The sequence below is a fragment of the Sus scrofa genome, chromosome 8 (genome assembly GCF_054392235.1).
Source record: "Sus scrofa isolate SSC_HxYL_T2T_F1_AM1 chromosome 8, Sscrofa_HxYL_maternal_Yorkshire_Landrace_v2.0, whole genome shotgun sequence".
NCBI lineage: Eukaryota > Metazoa > Chordata > Mammalia > Artiodactyla > Suidae > Sus > Sus scrofa.
This window is the reverse complement of record NC_139390.1, coordinates 39,528,113-39,548,182: the sequence shown is the minus strand read 5'-3', so window position 1 is coordinate 39,548,182 and position 20,070 is coordinate 39,528,113. Positions and strand designations below refer to the sequence as shown.

The following is a 20,070-nucleotide window of genomic DNA, read 5'->3' as shown; positions in this document are numbered from 1 at the left end:
AAAAAAACTCAGAAAAATGGGCAAAATTTAACAGAAACTTCATAAAATTATTATTATTATTACTATTATTATTTTGGTCTTTTGTCTTTTTAGGGCCTCATCTGTGGCATATGGAGGTTCACAGGCGAGGGGTCTAATCAGAGCTGTAGCCGCCAGCCTATGCCACAGACACAGCAAGGCCGGATCCGAGCCGCTTCTGTGACCTAAACCACAGCTCACGGCAACATCAGATCCTTAACTCACTGAGCAAGGCCAGGGATCGAACCTGCAACCTCATGGTTCCTAGTCGGATTCCTTAACCACTGAGCCACGACAGGAACTCCCACATTTTTTTATAAAGTTATTTCTAAATAACCTATAGATATATGAAAAGGTATTCAACTTCATTAATCAGGGAGGTGCAAATTAAAATCACAGGAGATACAATTATCACCTATCAAAATGGCCAAAAAAAGATGGGAAATAACCAATGTTGAGAATGTGGAATGACCAACTCTCATATGTTGCTGATCAGGGTGTAAATTGGCACAAACACTTTGGAAAATTGCTTTAAAATATCTACTACATTTGAACATGGCACAATTACAATCCAACAATTCCACTTCTGTGTATATACCCAATATGATGTGTGTACTTCTCTGTAGGTATGAATATTTCAACAAACAGCACACTCTGCCAGAAAGTGGCAATAAGGAGCCACGGAAGGATTTGACATTTCAGAGACTTGAGAAGGATTTGAGAGACATGATCAGATTTACATTAGGGAGATTAATCCTTGGCTTTTAGAGGATGGCAAGGAGAGGAGTTAAGGGGCTTTTTGTAGAAGTAATCCAGCAATTACAAAGTCCCAAATTAAAGTAAGGGAGAGAAGTTCCTGTTGTGGTGCAGCGGAAACGAATCCGACTAGGAACCATGAGGTTGCAGATTCCATCCCTGACCTCCTTCAGTGGTTTAAGGATGCAGTGTTGCCTGAGCTGTGGTGTAGGTCACAGACACGGCTTGGATACCACATTGCTGTGGCTGTTGTGTAGGCAGGCAGCTACAGCTCCAATTGGACCCCTAGCCTGGGAACCTCATATACTATGAGTGCGGCCCTAAAAAGCAAAAAAAAAAAAAAAAAAAGTAAGACGGATGAAAGGGACAGACTAGAGTTCATATTTGGGGAGCAAACTCAGAACGTGGGTAGGTCACAAAATTCCCCTGTGCTGCTGCTGCTTTTTTTTTTTTTTTTTTTAAACTTTTTAGGGCCACACCCACAGCTTAGGGAGGTTCCCAGGCTAGGGGTGGAATGTGAGCTGCAGCTCCTGGCCTACACCACAGCCACAGCAGTGCCAGATCTGAGCTAAGTCTGTGACTTACGCCACAGCTTTCAGCAATGCTAGATCCCCCACCACTGAGGGAGGCCAGGGATGGAACCCACATCCTCATAGATACTAACTGGATTCCTTTCCGCTGCTCCACGACGGGAACTCCGTAAATTCCCCTGAGCTTCTGATTTCTTCACATGAAAAAAATATTAACAGTACCTATTTCATTGATGATTATTTTGATGATTTAAGAGTTAAGCACAGGGGGCTTAGCGATTTTTTTTTTTTTTTAAAGCGCCATTTTCAGAGTTCCCATTCTGGCTCAAAGGGTTAAAAACCAGACTAGTATCTGTGAGAAAGCTGGTTCAATCCCTGGCCTAGCTCAGTGGGTTAAGGATCCTGTGTTTCCCCAAGCTGCAACGTGGGTCGCAAGTGTGGCTTGTTTCTGGTGTGGCTGTGACCGTGTCTGGCTGGCAGCTGCCGCTGGGATTTGACCACTAGCTTGGGAACCAACATATGCCATAGGAGCGGCCCTAAAAATAAAATAAAATAAAAATTTAAAAAGTAAAAAATAAAAAAATAAAAGAAATTTCCATTCAATTCTCCTTGCATACTATTAGAAATTGAGATTAGAAAGCTTTTAGAGAAGTACCTTAATTTGTCAAGGTCCACGGAAGCATGCATCCTCCCAAGCAGAGGCAAAATCAGCTCCCTGCGTAGGACTGGGTAAGTTTGGGGTCACAGGTTAGAAGGCCCTGGTTAAGGATGAGACAGAAGATGTCAGAATCACGCCCTGAAACAGTCCTAAAAGGCCACGGATGAAGTGTTGGGATTCTACTCAGGCTGCTGGACCACCTGCGCTAGAAACTGGAGGCAAGCATAGGCGTTTTCTCTCTGGCTCCCCACCTTCCCAGCTCAGAGGTGGAGCCACTGAGTGGGGCGGGGATTCAGGCCGAGGGGGTGGAATTGGGGCCAGAGAAAACGCCAATGGGAACTGAGCTTTCCCGTGCTTAACCAATTGGAGGCGCCTAGGACCGCCTCCATCCGGTGATTGGCAGGCCTCGTCTCCCAGGATTCTCGGGCCTATAGGGGAGTGACAGAACTCTCGCGAGTGTGCAGGTCTTCTTCCGGCTGGCTTTTGCTGCCCCAGGCTGTTTGCGCCTCTCTAGCAGCTTGTGGTTTCCATCCCCTGCGGAACGGTGAGTGGAGGATCGTCGAGGGGCAGCGAGCGTGGCCAGGGCGTTTGACGCCGCAGGCTGGGAGCTGCCTGTCTGAACGCGGAGGCCCAGGTGAGGCGCGGCTGGGGCAGTGGGGTCTCAGCTGACAGAATTCGGGCTTTACCTGGCGTTCCCAGTTTTCTCCTCGTGGAGCGGAGGTTCACCGGGAGTGTGGCTCTGCTGCCGCTTGGCAGAAGGAACCCAAGGTAGTAAAGCGCCACCTGGTAGGCCCTGACGCTCCTCCATCTGTGTTGAACGGTTTGAAACCTTGGGACATTTGAATTAGAAATTGTGGGCAAGCCTTGCTTAAATGGTGGGTTCTTATCCCAGCCTGTTTCGAGCTCGCCCTTATTAAGCTGATGTACAGATAGTTTAAGGGAGGGCAGGATTGAGGCAGGAGATAGATGGGCTCTGGGACAGACCTTAACAACCAGCCTCCTATTTATACTTCCTGAGGCGGGACATAGGTGAGCTCTCAGATAAACATTTACATCCAGCCACCTACTTATACTTCCATGATAGAAATAGCAACAAGCAAAAAGCAAATAATTAGTTCACTTATCTTATGTGAACTTGTTAAACAGTGGTGATGACACATACTTACCATTCTGGGTTCAGGAAGACCCAAACTGTACATAAGCAGAAAGACCCCTCTGGGTTAGAAGGGGGCGGGGGGGATGTGCAGCACCAGGCCGTAGTAAGTCTAGCTAACCTTCCCATAAGCCCTTGTTCTGATACCCATCTTGGCCAAAAGATCCACCCGCAGATCAGGTGGGGCCCTGGGTCTTGTCAGGTGTGAAAAATAAAACAAGATAATTGGCCAAAGGAAAACAAAGACTTGGAAGAACTGTCCCATATATGTGATTTAAATCACCCCTCTGGCACGCTCCTTATTCAGGGGGATGCCCGCACCACACACCTTTCGGTGTGTATGACTGCTTTACTTTGGCCTTAGATAAATAGACTACTTCTCTGTGCGCTCTCCCACGTGTTGTATTGAGTTTCTAAAAATAAACTTTGTATCTGCTTTTACATTCTTGCTTTCAACAGGGGGGCAAGAATCCAGGCAATTCTGCTTCTAGCCTCTAGCTAGCTGATCTAGTGGCTAAGATTCCTGGTTTTCACCCAGGCTGCCCAGGTTCAATTCCTGAGCAGAGACTTAAGAGCTCGCTTCAAGCCTTGGTTCACTGATGTCTCTCTGAGATCAGGGTCACATCTACATTGTGAAGTTCGTTTCTTAATGCAGAAAGCAGCCCTATTCGCCGCCTAAAAAGGTAATGCAGATTCCTCCAGTAAAGGAACATGTAAGTATGCACTGAATTCTTGCACTTGGCAAACCACAAAGTTACCTTAAGTACTTAATACAAAGGAAAAGTCTTGAGCCTGAGTCTATTTTCACTGAAGCAAAAGCACATCAAGAAGAGGGGGAGGAGAGGGGAGGCAGAGGAGATTTGGGAAGAAAATACCTTGTAGGGGACTGAATCATCACAGGCCATTGTGAAAGATGTTAGAAAATAAAAAGTGTTGGCAGGGTGTGGAGAAATTGGAACCTGGTGCATCCCTGGTGGGAATGTAAAATGGTATCATTGCTGTGGAGAACAGTCTGACTGCTCCTCCAAAAATTACAGAGTTACCAGATGATCCAGCAATTTTGCTTCTTGGGTATAGATACCCAAAAGAATTGAAAGCAGGGACTCAAACAGATACTTGTACACCCATGTTCATAGCAACAATATTCCCAACAGCCAAAAGGTGACAACCCAAATGTCCATCTAGAGATGACATATATATATATGCCACATTTTGTATATGTATGTTTTTTATATATATATATGCATAACATTGCATTTATACACACACACACACACACACACACACACTGGATTATTCAGCCTTAAAAAGGAATGAATAATGACTGCTACAACATGGGTGAGCCTTGAAAACGTAAGTGAAATAAGCCAGGTACAACGACATGATTCCACTCTTAGGAGGTAGTGTAGTTAAATTCAGAGACTCTTAGGGATTACCAGGGGCTAGGGAGAGGAGAGAATGGGGAGGTACTATATAATAGGTACAGAATTTGTTTGAGATGATGGAAATATTCTGGAAATAATAGTTGCACAACTTTGTGCGTGTAATTAACACCACTGAATTGTACACTCATAATGGCTAAAAGATTTATGTAATGCATGTTTCTCTACCATAAAAACGAAAAGCAAAGAGCTCAACAGATACAATCTAAGATCACAACCAATCACTGGAAAACCTCGTTTTAATTTTAATTCCAGCATCTACATTGGACAATTAGCATTTGTAAAAACCTTTTCATGCTTTGAGAACTAAATGAAAAGACACTCATGTTGAAAGCTTACCAGATGCTACTTTTCAGTGTATGTGCATTTGTTTTAAACTGAATGCACTAAGTAGCATTTGCAGGATGAACATGGATAACAATACTTGAGGGTTAGAATTCCTCGCTATCCAACCACACATTGTATTATACAGGCTGGCGACAACAGCATCCATTCTCATTAGGTATTTGGAAATTATTTTAGTGTCTTGCATTTGGCCTCACTATCAATCACCATCAATAGAAAAGTTATTTCAAACTAGCTCATTCTAAATAGACAACTAAGTGGTAGCTTCCATGATGTCTTAGGTTCTTTGCGGGGTGGAAGAGCAGGGTAAATGCTCCCTGCACATAATATACTTAACATATTTCAAGTATCATTTTACTCTTCATATGACAAGTGAGAAAATGCTGATTTATTTATTTCCTCCCCCTTTGTAGGTGGGAAATAGAAGGCATTTGAGCTGAGATATTACGACGCCAAAACCTTTATCAGCTTCTCCAAATATTATTTGCACTCTTCCACTTTATTTTTTTTTCTTTTTAGGGCCGCACGTGTAGCATATGAAAAGTGTCCAGGCTAGGGGTCGAATTGGAGCTGCTGCTGCCAGCCTACACCACAGCCATAGCACCTCGGGATCCGAGCCAAGTCTGCCCCCTACACCACAGCTCATGCAACGCCAGATCCTTAACCCACTGAGTGAGGCCAGGGATTGAACCCTTATCCTCAGAGAGACAGCATCAGGATCTTAGCCCATTTAGCCACAAAGGGAATGCCTCTGTTTTAATTTTGACTAAGTTTTCATGTGTGGCTTGTGAAATCAGAGGAGTGATTGTTGCCAGGGATGTTATAACGTTTCAGCTGGCCTAACAGTGCTTTCAAGGTCACCAGCTAACTTTGTAAGTAGAATTTTTTTTTTTACCATAAAAATGAGTGATGGTTATTTAGAGTAAAAAGTTTATACTAAATCTTGTGTGATGTTAAATAAATCTGCAAGATACTTGAAATGTTAAAGGTTTATGGTGAAGAAGTAATATCAAGAGCAAGAGTTTGGGGCTGGCAATAAAAGGTTTAAAGAAGGGAGTTCCTGTTGTGGCTCAGCTGGTTACAAACCCAACTGGGATCCATGAAGAAGCAGGTTCAATCCCTGGCCTCGCTTAGTGGGTTAAGGATCCGGCGTTTGCTGTAAGCTGTGGTGTGTAAGTCTCAAGACAGGGCTCAGATCCCTAGATGCTGAAGCATAGGCTGGCAGCTGCAGCTCCAGCTCTGATTTGACCTCTAGCCTAGGGATCCTGGGGACTTCCATGTGCCTGGAGTGTGGCCCTAAGAAGCAAAAAAAAAAAAAAAAAAAAAAAAAAAAAAAAAAAAAGTTTAAAGAAGGCAGAGCTGACCCCCACAATGATGCAAGAAGTGGCTTTCTAGTCACCCACAGGACATATGACAATGTGGAGGGGGTCAGGAATTTGGTTTGCTCAGATAGCCAATTTAACTGTAAAAAAATAGCTGAAAAGCTAAATTTAGACAGTCAAGACTCATTCTGAAAGAAAGCTTGCTCCGGAGGGAAAAAAATCCTAGCTGTTGTGGTTGATGATCCTGTAGAGAGAGGCCAAACCAAAACAGAGTTTCACTGGAACCACCACTTGGGTGGATATTCAGGGCAGTCCTACAATTTTTTTCATTGGTCTTGGAGGAACAAAAATGAGCTGAGCTTCCTCATTTTTCATCAGCTCTATAGGTACAATGATTTAAGCAGAGTGAAACCTTTAGAGTCGAGTGTGACAAAGTAGAGAGCATGGGGCTAGTTTATTGGGAGGATCCTAGCAAATCGTTAGCTCCGAATGAGCAGCTAAACATGGGAGCATTTCTCTTATTTCAAGCTGAGCTCATTTGAGTAACAAGTAGGTTACCTGCAGGCTGGGAGTTACACTGTCAACAGGGAGCTAGAGCTCAATGTTACTCTTTGTTTTTTTTCTTACTGCCATGGCAGGTGGAAGTTCCTGGGCCAGGATCAAAACCAAGCCACTACAAGGACAACTCCGGATCCTTAACCTGCTGCATCATAAGAGATCAGTGTTATGTATTGTTATACAGAATAGATGAAAATGGTTTCACTTTAAACGTTTAAAGAAAATAATGCAAGGAAAAGTATTTCAGATGTTTTTGTGTTAACATTAGCATTTTAGTTAAGGAGCTAGTTAAATCATGTTCCTCCTCATAAGAATATTGAGTCAACAAGAGTTTATTTAGGAACTTGGATCTTTGCTGCCCCAGTTTCCTTACCAGTCTCTAGTAAGATGCTCTAATCAGTCAATATCTTTATTGTTGCTGCCCAGATAAACCAGCATTACAGACTATAGATGACTTAATCCAGGGCCTTGTGGCAGTGACCTCAGAGAACTAGCATTGCTGCAGAGGTGCAGATTTGATCACTGGCCTGGAGGGTGGATTCACTCCCTTGGTTTACAAGGCAAAAACTTAGAATAATTTTTCATGTTTTCTTAGTTCCTGTTACTGAATTTTTACAACTTGCATTTAAGATGGTGTTTTGTACTATGTAATAAAGTATATACGTACTTGACATCCTAATAAACCATACATTCTGTTTTGATAATCTGTTTTTTTATGAACCTTTGCTACTCCCTCCATATTTTAGCCACATGCTGATGTCTCATGATGTAAACCTTTATTGCCATACCTCTGAAAAATTTTTAAATTGACTCATGAATAGATAAGGTCTACCCTCTCCTACTCACCCATCAGGCACTAGTGAAACAGTGTAGGAAGCAGTGTGGTGTGGCAAGTTCCAGCTCAGGCTGTACTTGTGACCTCAAGTTTTCCATCAGCATTAGTCACCTGAGGCTGCTGTAACACTTGGTGGCTTAAACAGCAGGTGTGTGTTCTCTCACAATTGTGGAGACCAGAAGTCAGAAACCAATTCCCCTGGATCAAATAAAATGTATGCTCCTCAGGAGGCTCTGGGAGGTCAGGAAGAAAAATATTCCTCACACCTTCCAGCTTCTGATGGCTCAGAGGCTCCTTCAGCTTGAAGCTGTATCACTCCAGTTTCAAGGCCAACATCAGGTCTCTGCTTCATCTTCACATGGTCTCCTTTGTGCACGAAAATCTTTCTGCTTCCCTTTTACGACCCAAGATCGTCTCCTCACCCCAAGACCCTTAACCACATGTGCAAAAACTTTCTGCAGTAACAGAAGTGTTCTGTACATCTGTCCTGTACAGTAGCCACTGGCCACAGGCGGCTACTGAGCTCTTGAAATGGGAGCAGTGCGACCTGGACAGGGGGTTGCTCAATTTTTAGTTTTGACTTAAATAGCAGCCAGTTAAGGACCCAGTGTGGTCACTACAGCAGATAACTGGCACAGGAAGTGCCCCCCCACCCCGTCCTTCCAGTTTCACCCCTTGGCAATAAAAACCACTCACATCTTTCACCTGCCATTGTTCAGTCCAGAAGACTTTTGGTCCTTTTGGTTTTCACCCAAAACCAAACTATGAACAGGACTGCACGGGTTGAGGTTGGTTACTGGGAGAGGGAGGCATCCGTGGCCGACTCAGGGTCTTCACCTGTTCGCCCAGCCCTCCTTCGGGACTCAATGAAATGGAGCCAGATTGTGAAACCAGTGGTTATCCTTGGGAACTTTGCTGGCGCCTTCAGACAAACAGTGTAGTTTCACAACATCTTTTGTTGTGACAGTAGCTAGAAGACATTGAAATTTCCTTGGTCCAGTTTTCATTTTGATCCAGTTACAATGATATATAAAAATGATCCTAAGTGCTTACTGCTCACGAGGAAGTTAGATACACTATGTATAAACTCAGCTTTGGTGACTAGGATTACCAGCTAAAGAAATGGAAGCTAAGAAACTGCAAGGATAGGGATCTGAAACCAGGCTTACTATGCTGGCCCTGAGACTAGGTAGGTGGCCACTCACTTGAATGCAATTTATGAGTCAACACAATAATGCTATTAAAATGAATTATAAATGATACTGCTCCTTGTACTACAGTCATCATGGGTTTGGGGCTCAAGTTAGATATGAGAATCTATAATATACCAGGCACTTGGTCAGATCCCAGGAATATGGTGGGAACCAAGGGGGATGGGCTATCTGTCCTAGTCCAGAGCCTGCAGGATGTTGGGACAAGCACACAAGCAACTACAAAATGTGCTTCCAAGTGTAAGGCTATTACAGGATGCTATAGAAATCCAGACCAAGAGCACCTGGGAGGGGAAACAGCGCCCACAGGAAAGCAGGAAAGCACATGGCTGGTAGGCTGCATTCTAGGTTAAGTTATAACATTCAGAGAACTGAGAGGCCAGAAAACAAGTCACTCTTTTAAAATGGTCTAAAATATCTGCCTAGTCCCGCAGAAGAACTGTCATGTAATGTTTCCTTAAGGCCCCTTCTCTGCAGCTTCACTTTGCTTTTCCCCCAAACCTTTAAGATCATTCCTCTGCCAGAAATGCTCTGCACCCATATATATATATAATGCAGGGGTTAATCCGAATAATTTATACTCAACTCTCCTTATCCACAAATCCATCAACCACGGACCATGTAGTACATAGTATTTACCATGGAAAACCATCCATGTTCAATGTTCATGTTGCTCAAGGCTCAACCACATCTCTCTCCAGGTCTCCGGCAGTCATTCACCAACCAGTTCTATCTCAAGTCATATCCTTTCACGTATCTTGCATATACATGCCCTTCCTATTTCCCTCCCCCTTTTTTCCCTTGAGCAATTATGCCTTTCCAATGTATTTGTTGAATGACCTAAATTAAGACTTTACAGGATAATATGGAATATTTTTAAAAATGAAGTTTGGACAGAGGCTCTCGAGCAATTTTGAAACAAGCATAATGAAATAAATACCTTTATTTAAGATTCTGGAAAATGAGGTATTGTAGACATCCAGAGCTGATCGACAGGAACTGGGTTCTGTTCATCTTGCGACACATTTCTTCCCATAGGAAAACCTCCCCCATCACCCCAATACTCATATTTTAATAATCTAGCATCATTGGGTCCTTTAAATTCCTTTTTTACAGCTCATCATGCTACATTCATCAAAAACGTTTAGCATGCTGAGGTTATGTTCCCTTTGTGCTAAATTTTAATTTCTTAGAGGTTCAAGTATATACTATGAAGAGTTTATATTCTCAGTAGCTCTGTGGTCTTTCCCCACCAAAGTGACCTAACCCATGTTTAAATACTTCTCCTGTTATACCAGGACACTAAGTCTCAAGAAGGATAAGTGACTTTCTAACAGTTACACAGGGAAAAAAGTAGCTGCAAGGCTTCCTGGGCATATGTAATGGAACCTTAAGTGACTGCCTCAAATGCAAAAAGAGAAACAGTACCCTCTTCACAGACTTGTGAGAATTAAACCACCAGCAGGATCCCACTGCTCTAACTTCTAAGCCACTGCACAGACACCAGGTTGCTACAAGTTACGTGAGAACTGTGACCTCATTAAAGGTTCTTGTGTATTGTAAACTGCAGAGTGATAGTTGGTGTAAGTCAGTTAAAATACCAGCATCAGAGCTTTACAGCTTCAGTGGCTTCTACCTGTACTTTTCAACCTGAAAAAAAGAAAAGTTTGAAAATTACCTTTTGAACAAATAGCAAAAAAAAAAAAAAAGGATGTTGAGATACATATTCTTTTCAGTTTGGGCAAAGGATATCCAGAAAAAGCTTTTTGTATACGTTTCATCACCTACAATTTCTTTCCCCCGCTCCCGCGCCGGAATTCAAAGATGACCAAAGTATCCAAATTCCCTTAACTATCTGAAAACATCAGATGGTATCCCCAGCAGGGTCTATCTAAAACGCAGGCCTGAAAGTTTCATCAAACCTAAGGTAAAATTTAAATTTATCACTCTGCTATTATCTATATTACAAAAGTGCTCAAACTCAAATCTGGCTTAGCTGTGACTCCAGACAGGCTCCAAAGACGAGTTTTACCATCTCTTCTTTGGGTTTTATGGAGACTTACTTTACCCTTCTGTGTTAGCCTCTTAAGGCACTACGTCAACCTTAAAAGGGCACAGGAAAGGGTGATTTGCGCATTTTGGGGGGCTAAGATTTCCTGCACTTGTCTCTCAATATTCGTGGACCTCAGCAGTTTAACTGCTTTCCAAAACCTACTAGAAGCAGCTGTTCTTCCGGGTGGGGCCAGCCTGTTTATATTAAGGGAGAGCCGGATTCTGGCCTTTGCACCAAACACGTGCCTGGGAACCCTCCGGTCGCCATTGGCCACGTGCTCGGACCCGGGTCATTTCACTTCTCTCAATGGACGGGAACATACCTGCGCTTAGAACTCAGGCCTCTGTACCCGGGGACAACGGACACAGGCTCTTTAGGCTCATGGTCGGTCCGAGACCGGATTTCACTGCCGCGGGCTGGGCCGGGCCCGAACCGCTACAAAGTAGCCGCGGCTGCGCCCTGGGGAAGCAAAGAGCAAACTTGTTACCGCGTTTAGGCCTGCCAGCCAGGCGGCCTCCGGGCAGCTCCACGCGGCGTGTGTGCCTCGCGCGGCCCCGGGACGGGCACCACCGCCCGCCCCTCCCGGGACGCCGAGGGCTGCTCTACCCCTGCGTTCTGGCCGCCGGGAGCAGGGAAGCTCCGGACGGGCAAAGCTCGAGGGGACGAAGCGCGAGCCCACCCCCACCCAGGCCCGCGGACAGGCCCGGCGCCCTCCCGGCCTCAGAGACCCACACTCACCACTCAATTCAGCAAGACTGAGGCCGAGGACTAGCGCGCGGTGGGGAGATCCTGCAGGCGGGACGGGGCGGGGCGGGAGGAGGGCCTGGGGGCGGGGCGGGGTGGAGTGGGAGGGAGCGGCGGTGCCAGTAGCCAATCCCCAGGAAGAATCCAGAGAGGGGCGGTGCGGACCAGTTCATTGGTGCCCTTGGTCCCGGCTCTTGTGGGTCTTTTGGTTTGCGGGAGGAAGAGCCAAATCTAGAGGAGCTGCCTAGGCAGCTCTAGGAGTCTTTGGCGCTTCCCCAGGCCTTTGCGCCGGCGGGTCTGGTTCTCTCAGGCCAACGTGCCTTCCTCAGGATTCTCCTTGGGGGACTCTAGCCTTTATCCCAGGGCGGGACCAGGACCCAGAGATTCCCTTTCCTACTACCCTACGCTAGGGTGTTTAGAACCTGTCCTGCTAAACTGTAAGCTTAAAAGAGAGGCCAGGACGGCGTCTTCTCGGACAAGCTTCTCCCAAGGGCCCGGCTACACCTGGGAGGACCAGCCTCCTTTTCTCATTCATTCACCTTGTTCACTAAGTAGACAATTGTTCACTAAGTAGAGGGGAGGGAGGGAGGGAGGGAGGGAGGGGTGGGGAGGTGGTTAGCGGGAAGGGAAGCACTGTAAACCTTCCCTAGGTGACAGACGCAAGCTTGGCAAACAAGTGGATTAAAATTGTAGTATATGCTAAAAGGAGAACTTCTGTTACTGTTCTAAGAGTTTGCCGTCTGATAACAGATTTAATCCTCAAAATATTTTTTATCGTCCCCACATTATAGGTAGGGAAACTGAGACATGTTGAATAACTTTCCAGTGTGACAGAGCAGTTAACAGTGATGGATGTGGGATTTGAACCTTAAAGAGTTTGAAGGCAGAGCCTCTCAAAACGCTACACTGCTTTGCTCTCCCTAGGTGGGTGGAATGGGATGGGAAGGGAAACAAAAGGCCTTTGTTTGATCACCTGATCAAGATTAGATTCAGCATTAAATTTTTTTGTGTGTGTACACAGTAGTAGTTTTTTTTTGGTCTTTTTACATTTCTTGGGCGGCTCCCGCGGCATATGGAGATTCCCAGGCCAGGGGTCTAATTGGAGCTGTAGCCACTGGCCTACCTCAGAGCCACAGCAACGCGGGATCCGAGCCGCGTCTGCGGCCCACACCACAGCTCAGGGCAATGCAGGATCCTTTAACCCACTGAGCAAGGGCAGGGACTGAACCCGCAACCTCATGGTTCCTAGTCGGATTCGCTAACTACTTCGACACCACAGGAACTCCACAGAGTAGTAGATTTTTAAGACAACTAAATCTAACAAGATTATAAAATAAGGTTCTGAAGCAGTGTATCACCACAGTAAGTTCTTAACAATAAAACGTTAAGTCCAGCACAGCACATCAAAGTACACATTTATTTTGATGTGAAATTAATTCATTGCCTAGAGTAAGTATCAACTGAATATTTAGTTAGCAAGAATTTTGTCCTCTTAGAACTTACAGTGGCTCTGAGGAAAGAATTAGAATAGCTTTTTCTCTTTTTAAAAAATGACCAAAGAACTTTGAGCCCAATGCCTTTCTATTAATTTCTCTGAATTTATGGAATTATTCTCAATTCCCTCTCTTACCTTTTCCTGCTGAAAAGCTAAGAGGAACCTGCCCTTGCCTTTCAATCTCACCCTAATAGTGCAGGTAAAATCAAAACAAATTAAAATAATCAAGAACCCCTGAGTTCCTTCATCCTTAAATTTTTATCATGAAATTTTCCAAATATGAACAAAGATGAATTCAATGACTCCTTGTGTATTTATCTTCCAGGCAACAAGTATTAACCAAAGACAGCAGGTTTTTTGCATACTTGTTGCCTCTATCTCCCTTTTTTGTCAAAGTATTTTTTTAAAAAACCCAGAAAGGATGTTATCTCACCCCTCAGTATTCAGTATTAATCTCAAAAGAAAAGACATAAGCTTACCTAACAATGCCAGAATGATTGCTAAAAAATAAACAATAATTCCAAATTCATATTCAACTTCCCCATTGTCTAAAAATGTCTATTTTACAATTTGTTTGAATCAAGATTCAAACGAGGTTTACAAACTGTATTTAGCTGTGTCTTCAAAATTTGTCTTAAGCCTATTTCAGTCGAGAAAAAAAAATGCCCTCCCCCCCTTTTTTTGCTCCAACTGCATTCCCCCCCCCTTTTTCTTTTTAGGGCTGTACCTGCCCCCAGGGGCATATGGAAGTTCCCAGGCTGGGCGTTGAATCAGAGCTGCAGCTGCTGGCCTACACCACAGCCACAGTAACTCAGGATCTGAGCCTAGCCTTCAACCTACATCACAGCTCAGGGCAACATCAGATCCTCAACCCACTGAGCGAGGCCAAGGATCAAACCTGCAGCCTCATGGATACTAGTCGGGTTCATTACAGCTGAGCCACAAGGGGAACTCCCAAAATTCTCCCTTTTAAAATGTGCAATTCAGGAGTTCCCGTTGTGGCCCAGTGGGTTAAGAACCCAACATAGTGTCTGTAAGGATGAGGGTTTGATCCCTGACCTGGCTCGGTGGGTTAAGGATCCAGCATTGCTGCAAGCTGCAGTGTAGGTGGAAGATGCAGCTTGGATCTGGTGTGGCTCTGGCTGTGGCTGTGGCCTGCAGCTCCAGTTTGAGCCCTAGCCTGGGAACTTCCATATGCCATAGGTGTAGCCATAAAAACAAAAAAATAATAAATTTTAAAATGGGCAATTTGGTAAGTTTTTAGTGTATTCATAGAGTTGTACAGTCATCACCATTATCTAATTCCAGAATATTTTCATTACTCCAAAAAAACCTCTGACCCACTAACAGTCACTCCCCACCCCTCCTCCCCACATTCACTGGCAAGCACTGATTTACTTTCTGTCTCCATGGATTTGCCTATTCTGGACCTTTCATGCAAGTGGAGTCATACGAGGTGAGATCTTTTGTTTCTGGCTTTTTAAACATAATGTTTTCAAGGCCCAATAAACAAGACTGGTGCTATGTAATGCCAGACTTTATTCCTTTAATGGCTGAATAGTATCCCATTGATTGGATATACTAAATTTTGTTTACCTGTTTATCAGCTGGTGGACATGCCTTTGACTTTCGGAAGGAACCAGGTCAATTGTCCTGTGGCTCGTTCCACGTGCTCGCTGCTTGCTTCCTCCTGCTGCTGGGTAACTGACATCTTTATCCTTTATTTTTCTCAAAGACCTGAGAGAAACCCCACATCTTGAAAACTTGGTTTTCAGACATTGATGTCTGACAAAACTGTATGACACATTTGCTAAAGGTGCAGAGAGTCTGATTTAGTCGGACTGGAGAGGTGGCCCAGGGATCTGTATTTTTAACACACCAGCTGATTCTGATGCGGGTGTTCCCAGAAAACACTGAGACACTCTAAGTGTCTCTAATCTTGATTTTAATAGCATTTGATATTTCAAAGGAAAGACATAAAAACAACTGGTAGTTTATTGACTAAGATTTATTTATTTATTTATTTATTTTGTCTTTTTAGGGCCACACTCATGGCATATGGAGTTTCCCAGCCTAGGTGTAGAATCAGAGCTGTAGCCATGGGCCTAGGCCACAGCCACAGCAACGCCAGATCCAGTCTGTGTCTGTGACCTACACCACAGCTCACAGCAATGCTGGATCCTTAACCCACTAAATGCGTCCAGGGATCGAACCTGCATCCTCATGGATATCTGTCACATTTGTTTCTGCTGGGCCATGATGGGAACTCCAACTAAGACTTTTTAAAAATGAACTTGGAGGAGTTGCCGTCATGGTGCAATGGAAAGGAATCCAACTAGCAACCATGAGGTTGGGGGTGTGATCTCTGGCCTTGTTCAGTGGGTGAAGGATCTGGTGTTGCTGTGAGCTGTGGTGTAGGTTGAGGACATGGCTTGGATCTGGCATTGCTGTAGCTGTGGTGTAGGCTGGCAGCTGTAGCTCTGATTAGACCCCTGGCCTGGGAACTTCCATATGCCATGGGTGCAGCCCTAAAAAGCCACAAAAAAAAAAAAAAAAAAAAAAAGAAAAAAAAAGTTGGAAATATTTTTATAGAGTTACTTTAAAGGGCCCAAGTAAATACGCTGGCTGATGTCTTCTGGGTTGGAGATAAGACATTTGAAGGAATGAGGGCCAGGAGAATTGTATTGCAGATGTTAATTAGACACACTGGTGTGAGTGAAGTAGCCAAATTTAGCTTTAAAGGCAATGAAAGCCAAAGAGCCTCTAAGAATTAAATTACTGCACCGATCTCCACAGTATTAACCTCACCGTTTACACATGTGCTCAGGTTGATTAATTAGAGCGCTTATTGATTCAGGAAATTTTTTTTTTCTTTTGTCTTTTGTCTTTTTGGGGCCACAGCATATGGAGGTTCCCAGCCTAGGGGTCCAATCAGAGCTGTAGCCACCAGCCTACACCACAGTCACAGCAATGCAGGATCCAAGGTGTCTGCAACCAACACCACAGCTTGTGGCAACACCAGATCCTTAACCCATCAATGGAGGCCAGGGATCGAATCCGCAACCTTGTGGTTCCTAGTTGGATTCGTTTCTGCTGCGCCATGATGGGAACTCCAGGAAATTTTAATTCTTAATCTGAAGTGAAGCCATTTTCTGTAAGGTGACCAAGAACAAAGTAAGTTGTAAATATTCTGAGAGAGCTTCCCGTTTTCCTCTAGAAATAGGCTATAACAAAGTACAATGATTTTTGCTTCAACACTTTTTTTATTATCTTTTTCACTACCTAAATAATATATTTTAAACACCAAAAAATTCCTGACTATGAAGAGTAAAACGTTTCCCCTACATTTAATGACAAGGGTTTTCTTTCACCTAATAGATGAACGATGCTTTAAGGGTTTTTTAATGGTTCTTGAGCTGCCAAAGTAGCAAATGGGTTTCCATTTACTCTGTGCATCTCATTAGGCTGTTACAGAAGAGGTTAATCTGGGGGAAAAAACACCAGTGCTATTTTTGGGCTCTGAGAGGAGAAAAATGGATTTCACCATATGAAAACAACAAGCCATTAGCCTGACTTGAAGGGCTGACTGCCTACAGCAAAAGTACATTTTTTTTTTTTTTTTTTTTTGCTTTTTAGGGCCGAACCTGTGGCATAAGGAAGTTCCCAGGCTAGGGTCCAATCAGCTGCAGCTGCCAGCCTACATCACCGCCACCTCAATGCCAGATCTGAGCCATGTCTGCGACCTACACCACAGCTCACAGCAATGCTGGATCCTTAACCCACTGAGTGAGGCCAGAAATTGAACCCCCATCCTCATGGATATTAGTCAGGTTTGTTTCTGCTGAGCCACAACAGGACCTCCAAAAGCACATCTTAAAAAACTTTTTTTTTTGTTTTTGTTTTTTAGGGCTGCACCCAAGGCATATGTAAGTTCCCAGGTGAGGGGTCGAATCTGAGCTGCAGCTGCCAGCCTACGGCCATAGCTACAGCAATGCCAGCTCTGAGCCGTGTCTGTGACCTACACCACAGCTCATGGCAACGCCAGATCCTTAACCCACTGAGTGAGGCCAGGGATCAAACCCACAACCTCATGGTTCCTAGTTGGATTTGTTTCTGCTGCACCACGACGGGAACACCTTAAAAACCTTTTTATTGTGGAAAATTTCAAGCATACCCCTAAATAGGGAGAAGCTCCACTTACTCAGTATCAATCTTCAGCAATTAGCAATATTTTGGCAATCTCATTTCAACTGCCCACCCACCTTTATTTTTACTCAGTCATTTACAAAGAAATTCCAGATATTGTGTCATTTCACCTGTAAAAATTTTAGTAGGCATTTCCAGATAAAAACGTTTTAAAACATAACTATATGCCATTGCAGTTCCCGTCGTGGCTCTGTGGTTAACGAATCCGACTAGAAACCATGAGGTTGCGAGTTCGATCCCTGCCCTTGCTCAGTGGGTTAACCATCCGGCGTTGCCATGAGCTGTGGTGTAGGTTGCAGATGTGGCTCGGAACCCGTGTTGCTGTGGCTGTGGTGTAGGCCGTTGGCTACAGCTCCGATTCGACCCCTAGCCTGGGAACCTCCAAATGCCATGGGAAGCAGCCCTAGAAAAGGCAAAAAGACCAAAACAAACAAACAAACAAAAAACAAAAACAAAAAACATAACTATATGCCATTATCAAACCTAATCATTTTTTTATTATCATCTACTACCAAGTCCATATTCAGATTTCCCTATCTCAAACCTTTCTTATTACAGTTGGTTTTTTCCAGTCAGAATCCAAAAAAAGGTCCACACATAGCTTTTGGCTATGTTTTTAAGCAGCTTTTATTTGTTAACCATCCTTCTCCTTTACCTGATCACTGATTTATTGTAGAAATTGGGTGATTTGTCCTGCAAAATGGCTCACATTCTGAATTTGTCTGTTTCCCCTTACTGTCATTTAATATATTTTTTTTTTCCTTTTGAAGGCCACACCCATGGCATATGGACACTTCCAGGCTACGGGTTGAATTAGAGATACGGCGATGTCAGACCTGAGCTGTGACTGTGACCTACGCCGAAGCTCATGGTGACACCAGATTCTTAACCCACTGAGTGGCACCAAGGATCAACCCAGGTCCTCATGGATACTAGTTGGGTTTGTTACCACTAAGCCATAACAATAACTCCTAATGCGTTTATCTTCACTTGCTTCTTTTTCGTTAACTTGTTTATTTTCTATAAACTGGCTTGATGGGATTCGGTTGGATTTGAGGGTGAGAGAACGTCAGTCTTTCCAGTGCATCACATCACACGTCCCATAATGGCACACTTGTCCCATTTTTTTTTTTTTTTTGGTCTTTTTGTCTTTTTTTTAGGGCCGCACCTGCGGCATATGGAGGTTCCCAGGCTAGGGGTCTAATTGGAACTAAAGGTACCAGCCTATGCCAGAGCCACAGCAATGCCAGATCCAAGCCGAGTCTGCAATCTACACCACAGCTCACGGCAACGGCGGATCCTTAACCCACTGAGTGAGGCCAGGGATCAAACCCGCAACTGCATGGTCCCTAGTAGGGTTTGTTTCCACTGAGCCATGACGGGAACTCCTGTCCCATTTTTCCAGGCTTCGTTAGTGTGTCGAGGGGGTGTCCTCCTTGTCCAAGTTAGCCATCATCCCCTCACTGAATGCCTTTAGCCTCCACGAATGCTCATTCTTTAAACTCTTTATCCTATTCGTATGTATAAAACAACAATTAGATATTTTTTAAAAAACACTCCTGCATTCATTAGCTGGACTTCTATAAAGAATAGCTTTCCCTCAAATACCATTTGATGACACAAAAAAACAGGCCATACAGCAAAGGCAGGATGAACTCTTTCTTTGCCCTTTCTCCCTCCAGTTTCAGAATAATACAACCTCAACAACGACAGGAAGATTTCATATTATCATGAATTCAGAATTTTTATATATTTTCCATTTTCTCAAAAGTACATTTTTAAGGGAGTTCTCTTGTGGCACAGCAGATTAAGGATCTGGCATTTGTCACCACAGCAGCTTGGGTTGTTTCTGTAGCACAGGTTCAATCCCTGGCCCAGGAACTTCCACATGCCCTAAGCACAGCCAAAAAAATAAGTACATTTTAAAAACTGGTGCTGGAGTTCCTGTTGTGGCTCAGTGGTAATGAACCTGGCTGGTATCCACAAGGATACGGGTTTGATCCCTGGCCCTGCTCACTGGGTTAAGGTTCTGATGTTGCTATGAGCTGTGGTGTAGGTTGCAGATGGGGCTCAGAATCTTCGTTATTGTGGCTGTGGTGCAGGCGGGCAGGTACAGCTCTGATTCAACCCTAGCCTGGGAACTTCCATATGCTGTAGGTGCAGCCCTAAAAAGACAAAAATAAAATAAAATAAAAATAATAAATTTGGTGCTGGAGATGGAATCATGATATGTTGGTATCAGCCTCCTGAGATAATGTTTTTTGAAGTGTGGCCACAGACCATATACATCAGCACCCCCTGGGGGTGTTCATTGGCTAATATGTAAATTCCAGGTCCCCACCAGGACCTGTGGGTGAGAATCTTTGGGAGTAGAGCCCTGGTATCTGCATTTCTAATAAGTTTTTCTAGGGATTTCTAAAATCGCTATGGAATGGATAGCCTTCTGGGACAACCTCATCAGAGCTTGGGGACAACGCACCAAGTGGGTACATATCTGAGCAGTTACTTCCAAATAAGGTGATAAGATCAATATACACTGATAATACCAGAAAAGAGAGGGATGGAGTTCCTGCTGTGGCTCAGCTGGTTGCAAACCTGACACAGCCTCTCTAAGGATGTGGGTTCAATCCCTGACCTTACTCAGTGGGTTAAGGATCTGGCACTGCCATGAGCTGCAGCATAGTTTGCAGAATCGGCTCATAGCCAGTGTTGCCATGACAGTGGCATAGGTCTCAGCTTCAGCT

The 20,070-nt window shown here is 44.2% G+C and overlaps 1 long non-coding RNA gene and 1 other non-coding gene across 3 annotated transcripts; both read right to left on the bottom strand.

The window, feature by feature from the left end:
- Nucleotides 1-4,778: 4,778 nt before the first annotated feature.
- LOC100626258 (uncharacterized) lies at nucleotides 4,779-11,672 on the bottom strand. Of its 2 annotated transcripts, XR_014812440.1 has the most exons (4): nucleotides 11,620-11,672; nucleotides 11,204-11,340; nucleotides 9,769-10,478; nucleotides 4,779-8,587 (listed from the first exon to the last, which is right to left on the bottom strand). It is a non-coding gene; the product is annotated as an uncharacterized LOC100626258 (long non-coding RNA). The 2 variants fall into 2 exon arrangements; XR_002346632.2 differs by lacking the exon at nucleotides 4,779-8,587 and having other exon boundaries at nucleotides 9,754-10,478.
- Nucleotides 10,823-10,944, bottom strand: LOC146400432 (small nucleolar RNA SNORA26). Its single transcript, XR_014814195.1, has one exon. It is a non-coding gene; the product is annotated as a small nucleolar RNA SNORA26 (small nucleolar RNA).
- Nucleotides 11,673-20,070: the final 8,398 nt, after the last annotated feature.